Source organism: Procambarus clarkii, chromosome 91 (genome assembly GCF_040958095.1).
Source record: "Procambarus clarkii isolate CNS0578487 chromosome 91, FALCON_Pclarkii_2.0, whole genome shotgun sequence".
Classification (NCBI taxonomy): Eukaryota; Metazoa; Arthropoda; class Malacostraca; order Decapoda; family Cambaridae; genus Procambarus; species Procambarus clarkii.
Genome location: NC_091240.1, coordinates 5,610,489 through 5,630,903, shown reverse-complemented (window position 1 = coordinate 5,630,903; position 20,415 = coordinate 5,610,489). Strand labels below are relative to the sequence as shown.

General features: G+C 50.7%; 1 protein-coding gene across 4 annotated transcripts in view; it reads left to right on the top strand.

Annotated features, from left to right (window-relative positions):
* LOC123773963 (glycoprotein 3-alpha-L-fucosyltransferase A) overlaps positions 1-20,415 on the top strand; it is a 256,030-nt gene that overhangs the window by 91,934 nt on the left and 143,681 nt on the right. The window contains exon 1 of one of the 4 annotated variants that reach the window (XM_045767962.2): positions 18,553-18,871. The exons of the other annotated variants lie outside the window; for them this stretch is intronic. The gene's annotated coding sequence lies outside the window, so the exon portion shown is untranslated. Of the gene's footprint in view, positions 1-18,552; positions 18,872-20,415 lie in introns of those variants that run through there. 4 annotated transcript variants of the gene reach the window in all.

The window sequence follows — 20,415 nt, the reverse complement described above, 5'->3', positions numbered from 1 at the left end:
TGACTTTAAGGTCATCTCTAGCAAGTTATCACACTCCTGGCTGGCGGTTTAAACTTAAGCCTTCATTAGCAAAGCCACGGATGCTCCTATATAAACTGGAGGCCAAGAGCTGTTATCCAACATCAATCCACCTTAAGCCTAACCCCAGGAGCTCGTACTTGTGACGAGTTTATCAATGATTGCACCAGGAATGATCCTCGGAGCTGAGTGCAACAGTTGAAGGCATTCTTGAATACATCCACAACTACGACTAAGGCGCGTCTGGGAACATCCCGTGCGTAGGTTCGAATCCTCTTCACGGCCACAGCCACCAGTAACACGGGAGACATCTCCCGTCACGCAGGGTGCAGTCGCACCTCTACAGATCTCCAGTATCAGCTCTTGATACTGGTAATGGCTCAAAAGGGCCACCACTTACGGGCTATTCATGCCCGTGCCACCTTTTGGGTGGCTTAATCTTCATCAATCAATCTCTTCACGGCCCTTGCGGATTTGCTCATGTGAGTGTGGGTCACACTCCAGGATTATGTTACATTGGGGATGATACCAGAGCTGTGTGTACCGGTACGCCGTTTCATTGTGAATGATACAACTTTCCTGCCCGAAACGCTTTGCATAATAGTGGCTTTAGGCATTGTATGTACTAGCTCTTATCTATAAATCTATCAATTATTGTAAAACCTCTTGTATGTATGTATGTATGTATGTATGTATGTATGTATGTATGTATGTATGTATGTATGTATGTATGTATGTATGTATGTATGTATGTAATTTACTTGAATAAACATTAATTTATTTTATTTATTATTTATAATTGTTCCACTGTATGTAGTGTATGTGTGTGTGGGGTTTATGTAGTTTCTTCTACTAACCAGACACATAAAGACATCATAAGAAGCCCAAATCATGACTGTATTCCAATGATCAGAGAGAGTAAGATAAATATTTCTCTGTAATACAGTATCCTTAGATACACAATGACATTTCAGTAACGTTATAGAGCTATGAGATAATATTATGTAAACTCTGACTCGAGTATACACCGATACATTAGTATACATAGCAAATACAGTACCTACAAACATTTGTTGTATCACCAGCGATGTCATACATTTTTTTAATGGACAAATGGAATTGTAACCATGGCATATTTCTATTGGGGGGAGTGAGTGGGGGGTCTGATGAAGACCTTTAGTGACCTTTGTAACCCCTTTAGTGACCTCTGTAACCCCTTTAGTGACCTTTGTAACCCCCCTTTTAGTGACCTTTGTAACCCCCCTTTAGTGACCTTTGTAACCCCCTTTAGTGACCTTTGTAACCCCCTTTAGTGACCTTTGTAACCCCCTTTAGTGACCTTTGTAACCCTCTTTAGTGACCTTTGTAACCCCCTTTAGTGACCTTTGTAACCCCCCTTTAGTGACCTTTGTAACCCCCTTTAGTGACCTCTGTAACCCCTTTAGTGACCTTTGTAACCCCCCTTTTAGTGACCTTTGTAACCCCCCTTTAGTGACCTTTGTAACCCCCTTTAGTGACCTTTGTAACCCTCTTTAGTGACCTTTGTAACCCCCTTTAGTGACTTTTCTAACCCCCTTTAGTGACCTTTGCAACCCCATTTGTGCTCTGGAGCTGTGGATGAGTACGTTGTGTCTAGTAGAGTCTGACATCCGTGGATAGACATCAGGACTAGGGGCCAGATTCACGAAGCAGTTACGCAAGCACTTAACGAACGTGTACATCTTTCCTTCAATCTTTGACGGCTTTGGTTACATTTATTAAACAGTTTACAAGCATGGAAACTTGCCAATCAACTGTTGTTGTTGTTATAAACAGCCTCCTGGTGCTTCGGAGCTCATTAACTGTTTAATAATTGGAAACAAAAGCCGCCAAATTTTGAGGAAAGGTGTACAGGTTCGTAAGTGCTTGCGTAACTGCTTCGTGAATCTGGCCCCCCCAGGTTTGCGTAACACCCCCTCCTCTCATCCTTATAAGATGATGTGTACGGCCCAACATGTTTCGTGTTGTTTCAACACTCTCAGCTGATGTTTTTCTCTTAGTCGGTGGAAGTTCAACAAGATTGTTAAGTTTAAGCAAGCCATGCTGGCGCCAAACGAATGAGCTCTGGCTCTTGGGCTCCCGCCTTGACCATGGATTGACTGGTGTAATAAATCAACATAACTCTCACACTCAGAGATCACACTAACGTGATGCATCAAATGAACGTTGTCTGGGATGCTCCCGGACGCAGGTTCGAATCCTCGTCACGGTCCTTGTAGATTTGTTCAATGTAACTCTACCTTGGCCAGAGTATTGTGTTCACCTCGGTGTTGATATCTTCAAGAGGAAACTAGATTGTTTCCTCCTAGGAGTGCCGGACCAACCGGGCTGTGGTGGGTATGTGGGCCTGCGGGCCGCTCCAAGCAACAGCCTGGTGGACCAAACTCTCACAAGTCAAGCCTGGCCCCGGGCCGGGCTTGGGTAGTAGAAGAACTCCCAGGACCCCATCAACCAGGTATCAACCAGGTATCAACCAGGTATCAACCAGGTACTGATGAAGGTTACTCTTCTTTATCTCTGGGTCATTTGGGGGGTTCAGTTGTTGTTGTTCTCTGAGGCAGTTAAATTCTCCTGCATTTTATTGGTGTAACTCTTCTAATTTTATTGCATTTTATTGGTCTGTCTCTGTCTCTCTCCCCTCTCTCTCTCGCTCTCGCTCTTTCTCTTTCTCTTTCTTTTTTTTTTCCTCCTTCCTTCCCCCCCCCCTCTCCCTCCTTCCTCTGTGAGTGATGTGTAAGTAATTCGTGTTATTGTGTTGGGTATCGCAGGGATTGTGTCACATGGTTATTGTCACGTGCTCGTCTAATAGGGCTCAACAATAGCACAGTATCCCATTAATTCTCCCTCTCCATACATGCGGCATAGAACGAGGATAAGGAAAGTGAAAGAGATTTAACAATTAAACAATTACATGCAAGGGTTAAATGAACAAATCCACAAGGGCCGTGACGAGGATTCGAACCTGCGTCCGAGAGCATCCCAAACACTGCCTTAATCATATGCCACATCATGTGTGTGTGAGACATGGAAGGGGTTTGTTATCACGGATATTAATATGTACATCATAATTTTTACAATTAACCTGAGGGGTAAAACAGCATGGCCGCGGCCGTCATGTTAGAAGGGTTAAGCTACCTACATTACGGGTATTATATCCCATTAGTCCCACGGCCCCGCTCCTGTGCCTGATAAGTCCACTACGGGCTCACCATAGCCCGTGCTACTTGGAAATTTGTTCCCAGTAACTGAATCTTAAACAACAACGGCATGCAGAAAATGTCGGGTATTGTTACTGTTACCCCTGTTACCTAGCAGTAAAGTAGGTACCTGGGTGTTAGTCAGTTGTCACGGGCTGCTTCCTGGGGGTGGAGGCCTGGTCGAGGACCGGGCCGCGGGGACGCTAAGCCCCGAAATCATCTCAACGGGAAGGAAGGGGAGGGAATGATGAGGAGAAAAGCGCCAAGCCATTACGACTATATAGCACTGGGAAGGGGTCAGGAAATGGATTTCGGATGGGACGGGAGGGGGGGGGGGAAGGAATGGTGCCCAACCGCTTGATGGACGGTCGGGGGATTGATCGCCGACCTGCATGAAGGGAGACCGTTGCTCTACCGTCCACCCCAAGTGGCTGGTATTTACATTAGGAGCGTAATTTTGTGATGCACAACGCTTAAAAACTGAGAGTTCCTTCACTTTAATAACACGGTAGAGGGAGGGAGGTAGAAATAGCCTAAGCTACTCTATACCTTTGAGATGTATTTCTTGTCTCAATAAACATACTTGAACAAAACAGCTGATATGTTTGTCTTCTCTCCCCCCACAGGTGTGTACAGGCGTAGAGGACCTCTTGACTCCCTTTAGCAGGCTGAGTGCTTACCCTTCTGATAGCGAGTGGTAAGCCTTACCTAACTGGTTCTTCCCTGGAACATGACCTGCCAGGCTGTCAACATCCAGTGCATGCTACGGGCTATTTTCCCGCCTGTTCTTAACCTGTACAAGAGACAGTTGACATACTGATTGCGCACCTTGGGCTTCCACGGGAGACATCTCGTACTAGAAGTTGAAGGGACGACGACGTTTCGGTCCGTCCTGGACCATTATCGACCGACTTGAGAATGGTCCAGGACGGACCGAAACGTCGTCGTCCCTTCAACTTCTAGTGTGTGGTCTGGTCAACATACTTCAGCCACGTTATAGTGACTCAACGCCTGCAGACATCTCCCGTCACGCAGGGTGCAGTCGCACCTCCACAGATCTCCAGTATCATCTATTGATACTGGTAATGGCTCAAAAAGGCCTTCACTTACGGGCTATTCATGCCCGTGCCACCTTTTGGCTGGCTTAACGTTCATCAATCAATCACCTTGGTCTTGTGAACTCTACCGTCTGGGTACAGCCACGAGGGAGCCACGTAGAACGACACACAACATGTACAAACTAACGGTTCAGTCTCTCCTGAAGACAAAGTTATGTTAAATGTATTAACTTAGTTTATAACCCAACAAGTTGTCATCTCCCAAAATAGCCGGGATAATGTTGTGACAGTAATGTGGCCGAAGGTTAGACGGACAATCCGCACATCTGACAACGAAGAAGTGACGAGGTCCGTTAGTGTCCGTTGTCAAGGCTTGTAGTCGTTGCCTCCTGAAGTCTTCATATTCAGACTTGTGTGATGGGCGCCACTATTATCTTTATATAAACTTATTTCAATTATCTTTATAACTTCCTTAATATCTATTCAGTATCTGAATTTACCTGAGGGCTGCCATTTCTCTAATGGCCTCGACGAGGACAGGAAGCAGCCGGCTTGTCAAAGGTCCCCGGCCCGCATTTTCGGCGTCTTCGGGTAGGCGGTTCCACGGGATTATAATACAAATTAACTAAAGGAACTGAATTCCAACCAGGAGCTCTAAGTGAGCTTTTGATTTTGATGACAACAAAACACACGAGAACAATCAAATTAATTTAGTTGTCCAGTGATCACTTCGCACGAAACAACACAACTGGATTTTCCGAACAATAACAAAGTGCAAAATGAAGAAGCGGTTCAAGCACTGACAAGAAATTGATAAGACCATGATATTGAAATTGATAAGATAATTGATAAGAAGCATTATCAAAATATCTTATCAAAATTGATAAGAAGCGGTTCAAGCACTGACAAGGCACATGGGGAAATTTCCACTCCATTCAAGTTCAAGTTCAAGTATGTTTATTGAGACAAGAAAAAAATACATCTCAAAGGGATAGAGTAGCTTAGGCTATTTCTACCCCCCTGCTGGTCGTTACAGTGTAGATGGTTACAGTGTAAAAAATGAACAATATTATAGGTCCTCGACCAGGCCTCCACCCCCAGGAAGCAGCACGTGGTGGCAGCTGACTAACACCCAGGTACCTATTTTACTGCTAGGTAACAGGGGCATAGGGTGAAAGAAACTCTGCCCATTGTTTCTCGCCGGCGCCTGGGATCGAACCCAAGACCAGAGGATCACAAGTCCAGCGTGCTATCCGCTCGGCCGACCGGCTCCCCTCCACTCCATTATTTTACACTATCAAGAATATCACCAATTACTCAAAGCAGATCCTTCACTAATGGTCTAATTGTACACAGATTGAAGTGGACTATTAACAAATGGTCAAATGGTTCCCCGGTGAATGGTCACATGCGGTGACCGGCCAAAATATACACAAGTTATCATACAGGATAACAGTATTAATATCATATCTAACCGCAACGATCTTACAATATAGACCATAAACACCAGTCTTCTTGGAACAATTTGCACTCTAACAATTTGATAACCAATCCCCACCTTTTAATAACGGAATCCCCCCACCTTTTAATAACCCTCCCCCGTCACCCCAAAGAAACGCCCATCAAATAATCCGCCCTCGATCTCAAACAACGCCCCCCCTCTCTCCCCCACTTCAAGCACCCCACCACCCTCTCTCCCCCACTTCAAGCACCCCACCACCTTCCCTCCCCCTAAATAACCTGACTGGCCCCTTAGGCTTACCTCCTCATAAACTAGAGATGTTTCTAAGTGCGGCCCGAGACGTGAAGTCTAATGATAGCCAGGATGATAGCGTGTCCGTGACCAGTGGTGGGCGGGCGGGCGTACTGCTGCTATACATAGTTATGGGGGGGGGCTAGTGGGGGGGAGGGGCGTGAGGAGGTGGGCGGGGGGAGCAGGGACGGGTGGATGGGGTGGGGGGGGGGGGGTTGTTGTTTTCAGATTTAGCTACTCGGAACAAAATGTCCATGTAGCACGGGCTATGGCGAGCCCGTAATGGGAGGGGATAGTTCAACTCCATATGTACTTTTGACGTTAAGCCTATCAGAAATGGGGATCGTCTAGCAGGTGTGTGGGGGTGGATTATATATCCAACCTCCGTCCCCTCCCCCATCCCTCCTACCCCCCTCTCTATCTATATATATATATATATATAATATACACTCCCTATTTTGTGGCTAGGAAGCCGATCCCCCCTACCTCTTAACCATACAGATATATAAGGTGAGGTGCTGCCGCCTTTGATGACTGACTTAGTCACGGGGGAGTTTTGACTTTTACCTCATAATTCACCAAGGTCTGCGCGGCCCTCCTCTCTCAGCTCAGCTCTCCGTGTACTGGGCTAGTTGGGTCTCTTTAAGAGTCCAGCTTCAGCTTTCAGACACACATTCACAGGCACCGCTCCTGTGCCAGGTAAGTTCACTACGGGCTCACCGTAGCCCGTGCTACTTGGAATTTGTTCCAAGTAGCTGAATCTATAACAACAACTACTACTTTGAGAGACAGACACACACAGACCAGAGTGAGAGAGAGAAAGAGAGAGAGAGGTATAGTCCTGACCGTAAGTGCAGGGACTAAAGTAAACTCATGTGTGTGTATCTATACCCCCAGCTGAGTTTACACCGCCAGAGGTGTGTACTACCCCCGGCAGCGCTGTGACCGGCTTGTCCTCCCAAACGGCCCACCTGGGCATCCTGCTGCCTGGCTACGTTCATTACCCCCGGGGACACGCCCGTCATGACCGGGGGTCCGTGTCCCCAGCTCTCCCTACCACCCATGGGGGGGGGGGAGGGACTTTTCCTGATAAAATTCGAAAAGTTGTGTGGTAAGGTCTGGACTTTGCCCCATCAACTGAACTAAAAGGCACTTAAACTAGCGCCCCCCCCCCGCCCCCCCGCCCCCCCCCCGCCCCCCCCCCCCCCCGCCCCCCCCCCGCCCCCCCCCCCACAAAAAAAAAGTTCTGTAGTAATTGCTATTTTTTTGTTCCTGGATCACAAACACGTCGCTCTGCGCCAGGGGCTCTGTGCTCTGCGCCAGGGGCTCTGTGCTCTGCGCCAGGGGCTCTGTGCTCTGCGCCAGGGGCGCAGAGCGCGACCTCTCGGCGTTTGCAAACATTTTAAAACTGTCTCATCTATCCAAATAAGCCCCCCCCCCCCCCTCCACCGGTGATCGAGGGAAGATGTATATGTTTCGCAAACGAGCCATTAAGTGGTTGGTTAATCGTGGTGTGCTGGTCGGCGACGAAGCCCACTCTGCCATGTGTCGCCTCAACACTTGTGACGTGTAAGGCTTTAAGGTGTATTTTCATGGTGGAATGAGAAATCGAAATCTTGAAGAATACTCATTTTTGGGGGGGGAGGGGGAAGGAAGGGAAGGGAAAGGAATTGTCGGAAAAGCACCAAGCCATGACGACTATATAGCACTGGGAAGGGGTAAGGATATGGGATGGGGGACGGGTGAGGAGAGGAATGGTGTCCGTCCACTTGGATGGTCGGGGATTGAACGCCGACCTGCATGAAGCGAGACCGTCGCTCTACCGTCCAGCCCAAGTGGTTGGACAGGGGGGGGGGAGGGCGGGGAGGGGAGGAGTAAAGAGGATGGAGAGGTACATGTGAAGGGGAAAAGTTTAGAAATGGGAAATATGAGTTATGATAAGAAAGATGTTTGTTCAGGTAAAGGTACAAACATTGAGAGTGAGTTACGAACATAATGTTGGATTGATAGAGCTAGTACATACAATGCCTGAAGCTGCTAATATACACAGCGTTTCCGGCAATTTCAGGCAGATCATTTTTTTTAGAGGCAGTTTCGGGCAGCGTTTCCGATAGAAGGCGGGCTTTTCGCGGTGTGTGTGTGTGTACTCACGTAGTTGTACTCACCTAGTTGTGTTTGCGGGGGTTGAGCTCTGGCTCTGGTCCCGCCTCTCAACCGTCAATCAACAGGTGTACAGATTCCTGAGCCTATCGGGCTCTGTCATATCTACACTTGAAACTGTGTATGGAGTCAGCCTCCACCACATCACCCCCTAATGCATTCCATTTGTCAACCACTCTGACACTAAAAAAGTTCTTTCTAATATCTCTGTGGCTCATTTGGGCACTCAGTTTCCACCTGTGTCCCCTTGTGCGTGTTCCCCTTGTGTTAAATAGACTGTCTTTATCTACCCTATCAATCCCCTTCAGAATCTTGAATGTGGTGATCATGTCCCCCCTAACTCTTCTATCTTCCAGCGAAGTGAGGTTTAATTCCCGTAGTCTCTCCTCGTAGCTCATACCTCTCAGCTCGGGTACTAGTCTGGTGGCAAACCTTTGAACCTTTTCCAGTTTAGTCTTATCCTTGACTAGATATGGACTCCAAGCTGGGGCTGCATACTCCAGGATTGGCCTGACATATGTGGTATACAAAGTTCTGAATGATTCTTTACACAAGTTTCTGAATACCGTTCGTGTGTGTGTGTGTGTGGGTGTGTGTTGACTTGGTCAGTTGGGCTGTTGTTGTTATAGATTCAGCTACTCGGAACAAGTGCCAAGTAGCACGGGCTATGGTGAGCCCGTAGTGAACTTACCTGGCACAGGAGCGGTACTGTGTTCTGGTCAGTTGGGATCCGACCTCGCTCTTTATCTTCCTATCAGACCCAGAACTGAGAAAGGCCAGCTTGTACCTTGACCCCCCTCCCCCCCCCCCCCACACACACACCACCCATGTGCTACTCTCTCCCCCCTCTCACCCCCCACATACCTGTAGCGTGTGGGGGGGGGTTGAAGGCCAGGAAGTCAATAGTCCTCAAATGACTAAGACGAATCGCTTACTAATGATCTCCCCGAAAACATTGGCCAAGACGCAGGCCAGAAGTGACCGGGGCCAAGGTGGTGGTGGTAGTTCTCGTGCCTCGCAATATGACCCAAGATGGTAGTCGGACTTGAAGACGTTCCCATGGCACAAGGTGGCGACGCTCGGGGCCATGATGGCAGTCGGACTTGAAGACGTTCCCATGGCACAAGGCGGCGTCGCTCGGGGCCATGATGGCAGTCGGACTTGAAGACGTTCCCATGGCACAAGGCGGCGTCGCTCGGGGCCAAGATGGCAGTCGGACTTGAAGACGTTCCCATGGCACAAGGCGGCGACGCTCGGGGCCATGATGGCAGTCGGACTTGAAGACGTTCCCATGGCACAAGGCGGCGTCGCTCGGGGCCAAGATGGCAGTCGGACTTGAAGACGTTCCCATGGCACAAGGCGGCGACGCTCGGGGCCATGATGGCAGTCGGACTTGAAGACGTTCCCATGGCACAAGGCGGCGTCGCTCGGGGCCATTCTCCACTATGTGCAGCCAGCTAGCAATATAGAAGAGGAAGTATACTTTAATATAACTCCATGGTGGAGGCGATGAGTCACAATAACGTGGCTAAAGTAAGTGGACCAGACCACACACTAGAAGGTGAAGGGACGACGACGTTCCGGTCCGTCCTGGACCATTCTCATGTCGATTGTCGACTTGAGGATGGTCCAGGACGGACCGAAACGTCGTCGTCCCTTCACCTTCTAGTGTGTGGTGTGGTCCACTCCATGGTGGAGATGCTGTAGGAGTGTAGGGTATACCCATGTGTTGAGTATGTCGTGAATGTGGTCAGGAAGGTCACCCTTTACGGCAGTAAATACAAAGAAAGGGAACATTTTACACTAACATCCATCACCTCAATAAGGAATAGTGTTCTGAAATAAATAAAAAAATAGAGACGAAACTATTGCAGGAAAAGTGTGTGTGTGTGTGTGTGTGTGTGTGTGTGTGTGTGTGTGTGTGTGTGTGTGTGTGTGTGTGTGTGTGTGTGTGTGTGTGTGTGTGTGTGTCAACATGAGAGATGACACGTGCCAGTAAGCACAAGTTTGTGAGTAACTCAGCAACACAAGTGTTGACTTACCTGACCTAAGCGCCCCACAACACCAGACTTCATGAAACCAATTTCCCCCAGACACTTCTCCCTGTGACGCCATAACAACCCCCCCCCTCCCTTATTAATGCACAAGCGTGGACTGTAAGGGGGGGGGGGACCTTCAGCGCCCCCCCACACACCCACTAAGACCAAGGACCCCCGTACAGGAAGGCTCACTGAACCAACAGTCACTGGGAACCATTCGAGCAACCAGCAGTGCGGAACCCCCAAATGGAACCCCCAGTTCCATAAGCCCCACAGGTAGATGACGTTGAGACATCGAGGGAGACCTGGAACATGACTCTAACGCTAACCACACACGGACACTACAGATACAAACCTCCCACTCATCGTGTCAGCAAGGCGGACACCTCGCCTGCTTATCATAACTTGTACTGTGTTCCACATGTCTAAACTTATTCCTTCTCTGTCAGCTTGACTTAATCCAGCCCAACCCCTTCCCCTCACCTACCCACTCTACCATCTACTACGCCTCCTTCCACCCATCTACCACGCCTCCTCCCCCTTTCTACCACGCCTCCTTCCACCCATCTACCACGCCTCCTCCCCCTTTCTACCACGCCTCCTCCCCCTTTCTACCACGCCTCCTCCCCCCTTCTACCACGCCTCCTCCCCCCTTCTACCACGCCTCCTCCCCCCTTCTACCACGCCTCCTCCCCTCCCCCCCATCCTTCCACCCACTCCTCCAGAAAAGTGTGGAGGGGGGAGTAGTCTGGCGTCACCTGGTGGGCCCCACTGATAATAGTGGCACCTGGTAGTGGTTGCGTCTGGTGGTGAAGGCAGTGGTGCCCACTGGTAGTGCCTCTGGTGGTGAAGGCAGTGGTGCCCACTGGTAGTGCCTCTGGTGGTGAAGGCAGCGGTGCCCACTGGTAGTGCCACTGGTGGTGAAGGCAGCGGTGCCCACTGGTAGTGCCACTGGTGGTGAAGGTAGCGGTGCCCACTGGTAGTGCCACTGGTGGTGAAGGTAGCGGTGCCCACTGGTAGTGCCACTGGTGGTGAAGGCAGCGGTGCCCACTGGTAGTGCCACTGGTGGTGAAGGCAGCGGTGCCCACTGGTAGTGCCACTGGTGGTGAAGGCAGCGGTGCCCACTGGTAGTGCCACTGGTGGTGAAGGCAGCGGTGCCCACTGGTAGTGCCACTGGTGGTGAAGGCAGCGGTGCCCACTGGTAGTGCCACTGGTGGTGAGGGCAGCGGTGCCCACTGGTAGTGCCACTGGTGGTGAAGGCAGCGGTGCCCACTGGTAGTGCCTCTGGTGGTGAAGGCAGCGGTGCCCACTGGTAGTGCCACTGGTGGTGAAGGCAGCGGTGCCCACTGGTAGTGCCACTGGTGGTGAAGGCAGCGGTGCCCACTGGTAGTGCCACTGGTGATAGTCTCGTCACTGAGCTGGTCGAGCTAAAGTGACGTAGAACTTCTCTCTACTCTCAGTGTTCTCTAATTCTGGTCCTGCAGCCCTTCTGTCTTGGAGTACTGTCCAACTCCTGTCCCCCAGACACACTGTCAAAATGTGACGATTCTTAACCTGGGGCCAGATTCACGAAGCAGTTACGCAAGCACTTACGAACCTGAACATCTTTTCTCAATCTTTTGCGGCTTTGTTTACACTTGTTAAACAGTTAATGAGCACCGAAGCACCAGGAGGCTGTTTATAACAATAACAACAGTTGACTGGGCAAGTTTTCATGCTTGTAAACTGTTTAATAAATGTAACCAAAGCCGTCAAAGATTGAGGAAAGATGTACACGTTCGTAAGTGCTTGCGTAACTGCTTCGTGAATCTGGGGTCCAGATCTTCAAGTACTGTAAATGTCTGAAGTGTAAATACCAGATGGTGCTCATGCTGGAGAAGGCGGGATTAATGTTGCCAGGCTCTTCATGGTGTTTAAGAAGTGCTGCAGGTTCTGTGCCTCGGCTGATGTAGGTATTGTGTGGTCTCGGGTCTCTTATGGAGTACAGTAAGGTGTTCCGCTCACCAGAGCACAGGAGCCTTGAAGGGTGACTTTGCTGGCGTGTCGGTCCTTGTTCTGAGGGGTGGGAGGGGGTTTGGTAGATTTCTTTGGTGGTGGTGCCACTGCTGGTGCCACTGCTGGTGGTGGTGGTGGTGCCAGGAGTGGTGTTGGTGGTGGTAGTGGTGGTGCCAGGAGTGGTGTTGGTGGTGGTAGTGGTGCTGGTAGTGGTGGTGGTGGTGCCAGGAGTGGTGTTGGTGGTGGTAGTGGTGCTGGTAGTGGTGGTGGTGGTGCCAGGAGTGGTGGTGGTGCCAGGAGTGGTGGTGGTGCCAGGAGTGGTGGTGGTGGTGGTAGTGGTGGTGGTGGTGGTGCTGGTAGTGGTGGTGGTGGTGGTAGTGGTGGTGCTGGTAGTGGTGCTGGTAGTGGTGGTGGTGGTGGTGCTGGTGGTAGTGGTGCTGGTAGTGGTGGTGGTGGTGGTGGTGGTGGTGGTGCTGGTAGTGGTGGTGGTGGTGGTGCTGGTAGTGGTGGTGGTAGTGGTGCTGGTATTGGTGGTGGTGGTGCCAGGAGTGGTGGTGGTGCCAGGAGTGGTGGTGGTGGTGGTAGTGGTGGTGGTGGTGGTGCTGGTAGTGGTGGTGGTGGTGCCAGGAGTGGTGGTGGTGCCAGGAGTGGTGGTGGTGGTGGTAGTGGTGGTGGTGGTGGTGCTGGTAGTGGTGGTGGTGGTGCCAGGAGTGGTGGTGGTGCCACTGGTGGTGGTGGTGCCGGGAGTGGTGGTGGTGATGGTGCCAGGAGTGGTGGTGGTGGTAGTGGTGGTGCCGGGAGTGGTGGTGGTGCCAGGAGTGGTGGTGGTGATGGTGCCAGGAGTGGTGGTGGTGGTAGTGGTGGTGGTGGTGCTGGTGGTGGTGGCGGTGAATCACATAACGGACGTTTACGCCAGCGGAAAAGGATGATAAACTATTCTTTCATTTTTGTTTTGAAGTGACAAACAGACTGGATAATATTTATCTCTGAGGTTTTTTCTTTCCTTTCAATTTTCACTTTTTTGTTTGTTCTTGTCACTTTTGTCTGTATTTACTCTATTTGCTGGTTTTATGTTTCATAGAATTACAATATGTGCTAGTTGCCCCATTGAGTGTCGGAGGCTCCTGGAATGTAACTCTGCCGTCAGAACAGGCGACTTGCATGTTAGTATTTCAATTCTGAATTTTTTTTTATCAATACATGAGGTACATCTGCATTAGTGCAGCTACCCTAGACTATATGAAGTGGAGTACAGTGTGTCAAAAAAAAACTAACTAGGTGATGCTAAAAAATCCCCATCACACAGGATGGTTAGTCATACAGAGGCATGTGATAAGCGGTCTGCACTGGCAGACTCTAGAAGCATTATGAAGATATCATCAACACAAGATTGAATAAGGTAGCAGTGGTAATACAAGTCCCCATCTCGCAGGATGGTTAGTCATACAGGGCCATGTGTGTAGTAGCCTGCACTGGCAAATTTTGGGTACACTGTGAGGATATCTTCAAGAATACGAGAGTGAATAAAGTAATTGCAAAGCTCCAGGTACCTCATGCCAACTGGTCTGAAAGGTCTAATAACTGGGCATTCAGTGATGTAGTGCGGGAGATCGTGCCGTAGTTCCTGCTCACAGAGTTTGCAACTGGAGTGCTCAGGATTGGGAGACCGTCACCTGCAGCCACCTGCCACAGGTAACGGTAACCCAACCTGATCCTGGCAACCACTGTGTCGCACAGTCTAGTGGACGTTTTGTGCTGTCCATAGATGTAGGTTTCAGATCTGAACAAATCATAGCTTTTTATACTAGTACTTTCAGGTCGTTGGGAGTCAGTAAGTTCTTTCCTATCAGATCTGAGTGTTTGGACCAATACAGTTTTGACAGCAGAGATGGGGATACCTAGATCTAATTCAACTATATCCTTGTTACGCGCTAATTTGGCTGCAATGTCTGTCTCATTATGATGGGTTATATTTATGTGTGAAGGTATCCATACAAAGGAGATTCGAGACCCTTTACTCGGTGCAGCAATAGGTCATTTATAATTGGGAGTACGAGGTTCTTGCTGTCGATCTGAATGCCATAAACAACTTGTGAAACTCTATGGACTCGGCACCCACCATTTCATTTCCACCGATTTAATGGGGGAGGGGCCGAGGGGAGGAGGGGGGGGGGGGGGGTCGCCATAAGAGCGGCGACTCCTCTCGAAGTGGGAGAGGAATGGGGTCAACCCCGACACACCTATGACGGTTCTATGCACCCCACCAGTCACCCTGCAGAGTTTATTGAGGCTAGCGTCAAGCGTCTGGCAGCCAAATTTGGACAGACAGACATCCTCATTTATATAGATATTAGTGTACCCGGCTGTGCCCGGGGATGTCTTCCCCCCCATTCCTTCCCTCTCCACCCTCTTTACCAATACCCCCCCTCTTCCCCTCTCCATCTTTCTCCCCCCTCTCCCCCTCTCCATCTTTCTCCACCTCTTTCTCTATCATCACCTCTCTCTCTCTATCATCTCTCCCGTCATTGCTAATCCATTTTTTTTATTTGTTCGCGTCATACTTCTAAGGGATTTAAGGCGTCCATATAGATGACTGGGAGATGTTTCCTCACATGTAGCCTGTACCCCCTGGCTGAGCGTGGTCGCCTCACACACCCAGGTGAGGCCAGGCCAACATGCTCACCTGCTTCACACAAGCAAGCAGTGCAGAAAGGGTATGGTCCGAGGAAACTCCTTGGGAAAGCTTACCTTACCGGAACCCCGCTCCGGTCAGAATAACGGCATCCCTCCCCCTCCCCTCCCTTCATCCACTCCCCTCCCTTCATTCCCCCCTCCCTTTCCCCTCCTCCCCCCAATCAGCCTTCACCAGGCTCCCCAAGGCTGGCGTACTGTATTGTACTATTCCACACAACCCTTCATAACTTACACTGTATTCAACACGTCTCAAACCTTTTTCTTCATCAGTATCTCTCGAGGTTTTCTCTTGCCATCTCCCCCGCCCCCAACCCGGAAAATCCACCTCTGCACACCACACACACACACTAAACCCCCCATTCAAGCTGGCCATCCCCCCCCCCCCCTCCTCCCTCGTCACTCCGCCCTGCCTCACGATCGAGAAATAGTGACAAGAGTCGTGAAGAGGAACTAATTACCCGACAGATTTAGATCAGGAGCATCGGGTGTCGACACTTTTCACCCGCCCCATCACCACCACCCGCCACCCCCACCACACTCCTCCTGGCCGCCACACCGACGACCTTCCTCTGCGATGATACCTTTTTTTAGGCGGGACAATTTGGCGCCAAAAGTCGCATCTGGAAGCGAACGATGTTTCCGCCCTCGTGCGACAGAAAGGTATCGCTCCCCAGGGGATAGTTAAGCATCTTGTTTACAGTCTTAATTACAGTATTATACAATCATCAATAATCATCATCCTGGTATAAGTCTCCCAGTAGCCCGGCAGACACTGCTATATCCTGGTATAAGTCTCCCAGTACGCCCAGCAGACACTGCTATATCCTGGTATAAGTCTCCCAGTAGCCCGGCAGACACTGCTATATCCTGGTATAAGTCTCCCAGCAGACACTGCTATATCCTGGTATAAGTCTCCCAGTACGCCCAGCAGACACTGCTATATCCTGGTATAAGTCTCCCAGTAGCCCGGCAGACACTGCTATATCCTGGTATAAGCCTCCCAGTACGCCCGGCAGACACTGCTATATCCTGGTATAAGTCTCCCAGTATGCCCGGCAGACACTGCTATATCCTGGTATAAGCCTCCCAGTACGCCCGGCAGACACTGCTATATCCTGGTATAAGTCTCCCAGTATGCCCAGCAGACACTGCTATATCCTGGTATAAGCCTCCCAGTACGCCCGGCAGACACTGCTATATCCTGGTATAAGCCTCCCAGTACGACCAGCAGACACTGTTATATCCTGGTATAAGCCTCCCAGAACGCCCAGCAGACACTGCTATATCCTGGTAATCCTCCCAGTACGCCCAGCAGACACTGCTATATCCTGGTATAAGCCTCCCAGTACGACCAGCAGACACTGTTATATCCTGGTATAAGCCTCCCAGAACGCCCAGCAGACAGTTATATCCTGGTATAAGCCTCCCAGAACGCCCAGCAGACAGTTATATCCTGGTATAAGCCTCCCAGAACGCCCAGCAGACAGTTATATCCTGGTATAAGCCTCCCAGAACGCCCAGCAGACAGTTATATCCTGGTATAAGCCTCCCAGAACGCCCAGCAGACAGTTATATCCTGGTATAAGCCTCCCAGAACGCCCAGCAGACAGTTATATCCTGGTATAAGCCTCCCAGAACGCCCAGCAGACAGTTATATCCTTGTATAAGCCTCCCAGAACGCCCAGCAGACAGTTATATCCTGGTATAAGCCTCCCAGAACGCCCAGCAGACAGTTATATCCTGGTATAAGCCTCCCAGAACGCCCAGCAGACAGTTATATCCTGGTATAAGCCTCCCAGTACGTCCAGCAGACAAATTCAGTTCAATATGTTGATTTTCTCCACTACCACAAAAAATTAATTGCCAACCTCCCTGGCCATGGATGATTGACTGGGCACCAGTCCTCAACTGTTCGCCTCTGTTTACCCCCCCAAAGTAATTGGGGGACCTGGTTGTAAATCGATTGGCGGGGGTGTTCCAGGGAAGGTAATGGTTACAGGGCTTGTGATGAGCTATGGGGAAGGGAAGGCTCTCAGGACTATAAGAGAAGTCAGAAGTCGACAATCTACTTGTGTAAACATTAAGGCACTCTACTACTTGTAATCTACTTGTGTAAACATTAAGGCACTTAAGTTCACACTCAGTAAGTTTGTATATTTTTCCCAAAGTCGAGAAATATTCGGAACTTGATTGGTGGTCGTCACCCCGTGTGTGTGTATGTGTGTGTGTGTGTGTGTGTGTGTGTGTGTGTGTGTGTGTGTGTGAGTCTGTGTGTGTGTGTGTGTGTGTGTGTGTGTGTGTGTGTGTTGGTGGGTGAATATGTGGGGGTGAAAAATTAAGTATTTAGTTGCACATGTCGACGCTACTGCACCACCACCACCACCAGCTAACACACCACACCTGCACCACACACTTCCCGGCCACGATAGCCCATCTAGAGAAAACTTACGGCCATCTCTGTTGGTCTGGAGGAATGTTGACACCCAGTCTTAAGGCTGTGTTTGTTTCTTGTCTTGATTCACAGTGAGACCTGGAGCGCTACAGTGACGACTGTCACTGTGCCAGACACTGTACTGCGGGGGGGAGGGTATACAGTGCCTGGTGGCGGAGAGTGCCAGGTCCCAACCCCTGCATGCAGGTCACAAGGCTCAATAGCCAAGTTGATCAGGCGGTCGCCAAGTAAATCTAGTCTCGGGCTCAGCTTTAGAGGCTGAATTGAACCGTTCTTTTGAAAGGAAGTAAGAACTCTGCCATTTTGTTTACACACACACACACACACACACACACACACACACACACACACACACACACACACACACACACACACACACACACACACACACACACACACACACACACACACACACACACACACACACACACACACACACACACACACACACACACACACACACACACACACACACACACACACACCACACACACACACACACACACACACACACACACACACACACACACACACACACACACACACACACACACACACTCACACACACACACACACACACACACACACACACACACACACACACACACACACACACACACACTCACACACACACACACACACACACACACACACACACACACACACACACACACACACACACACTCACACACACACACACACACACACACACACACACACACACACACACACTCACTCACTCACACACACACACACACACACACACACACACACACACACACACATACACACACACACACACACACACACACACACACACACACACACACACACACACAGGAAGCAGCTATTTACTGCTAGGTAACAGGGGACATCAGGGTGAAAGAAACTCTGTCCATTTGTTTCTGCCTCGACCGGGAATCGAACCCGTGACGTGCATATCCCAGATGGGGATGGGGGGGGGAGATAGATATAGGTGGAACTGACAAACAACGCGGTTACTTGATATCCATAATGTTATCTATACATTATACATCTAGCTATCTATGAGTGTTGAGATACCCCCGAGTGGGAGATAGATAGCGTTGCGCCGCCTCCGTTATCGCCACTATCAGGAGATAGTGTGAGATTAAGGTAGTGGGAGGCTTCACCTTCCCTGATAGTCGACTGTCAGCTCGTATACCGTGTCCCTTACACCACCTCCCGCTGTGTGTATGTACATCTCCTGGCTACACTCGGGGCTACACTCACCTAGCGTCTCGGTTGACACTAATGTGTGTTGATACTTCTCGGTGGATAGTTGAATATTGTTGACAATTCCTGCCGAGTTGATTTGGTGGTTGAACACCGCGTTGAGCGCCCTCTTGAGCATCTGGGGGGAAGTGTCATAGAGGAAGTTGAAGAAGCGTGTTCTTCTGCCAGTTGCTTCTCGTCTCCTCTCTAGGGGGAGTCATATATTGAGCCAGGTAAGTCAGTCAGGTGTGTGTAACACGCTCTTACACCTGTTTAATGTCACCTCATCTGTTTAACCCCCCAGAAGTGAATCGAACCCGGACCGCCAGGAACACATTGCAACTGGTGAACACGGTGCCTTAAACCACTTGTGTTGCTCACCTGGCCCCATAAAAATGAGGTGATTTGATGAAAAGCTATGCCCAAGATTACCATCAAAGTGCCGTCGGGGTGGTGGTTCAAATAGCCTCGGCTGTCACCACTTTTTGTACGGTCACTGATGGTCGAGTGGTTTAAGGCACCGGTGCCACCAGTCGTGTGCTCAGGTGCCACCAGTCGTGTGCTCAGGTGCCACCAGTCGTGCTCAGGTGCCACCAGTCGTGTGCTCAGGTGCCACCAGTCGTGCTCAGGTGCCACCAGTCGTGCTCAGGTGCCACCAGTCGTGTGCTCAGGTGCCACCAGTCGTGTGCTCAGGTGCCACCAGTCGTGTGCTCAGGTGCCACCAGTCGTGCTCAGGTGCCACCAGTCGTGCTCAGGTGCCACCAGTCGTGTGCTCAGGTGCCACCAGTCGTGTGCTCAGGTGCCACCAGTCGTGCTCAGGTGCCACCAGTCGTGCTCAGGTGCCACCAGTCGTGTGCTCAGGTGCCACCAGTCGTGTGCTCAGGTGCCACCAGTCGTGTGCTCAGGTGCCACCAGTCGTGTGCTCAGGTGCTACCAGTCGTGCTCAGGTGCCACCAGTCGTGCTCAGGTGCCACCAGTCGTGTGCTCAGGTGCCACCAGTCGTGTGCTCAGGTGCCACCAGTCGTGCTCAGGTGCCACCAGTCGTGCTCAGGTGTCACCAGTCGTGTGCTCAGGTGCCACCAGTCGTGCTCAGGTGCCACCAGTCGTGTGCTCAGGTGCCACCAGTCGTGTGCTCAGGTGCCACCAGTCGTGTGCTCAGGTGCCACCAGTCGTGTGCTCAGGTGCCACCAGTCGTGTGCTCAGGTGCCACCAGTCGTGTGCTCAGGTGCCACCAGTCGTGTGCTCAGGTGCCACCAGTCGTGTGCTCAGGTGCCACCAGTCGTGTGCTCAGGTGCCACCAGTCGTGTGCTCAGGTGCCACCAGTCGTGTGCTCAGGTGCCACCAGTCGTGTGCTCAGGTGCCACCAGTCGTGTGCTCAGGTGCCACCAGTCGTGCTCAGGTGCCACCAGTCGTGTGCTCAGGTGCCACCAGTCGTGCTCAGGTGCCACCAGTCGTGTGCTCAGGTGTCACCAGTCGTGCTCAGGTGCCACCAGTCGTGTGCTCAGGTGCCACTATACCTGTACACCTAAGCCCCCCCCCCCCAGGCTGGGACTTCCCCCCCCCCAGGCTGGGACTTCCAACGCCACAGGTCATTAGTCAACTTATATAAACAACTCTTTCCTTGTTTATGGCCTGCTCCTTCCTCTTGAGCCGGACGGTAGGGCGACAGTCGCCCTACCTGCAGGTCGGCGTTCAATCCCCGACCAACCAACCCAAGTGGTTGAGCACCATTACTTCCCCCCCGTCCCATCCCTCATCCTTATCCCGACCCCTTCCA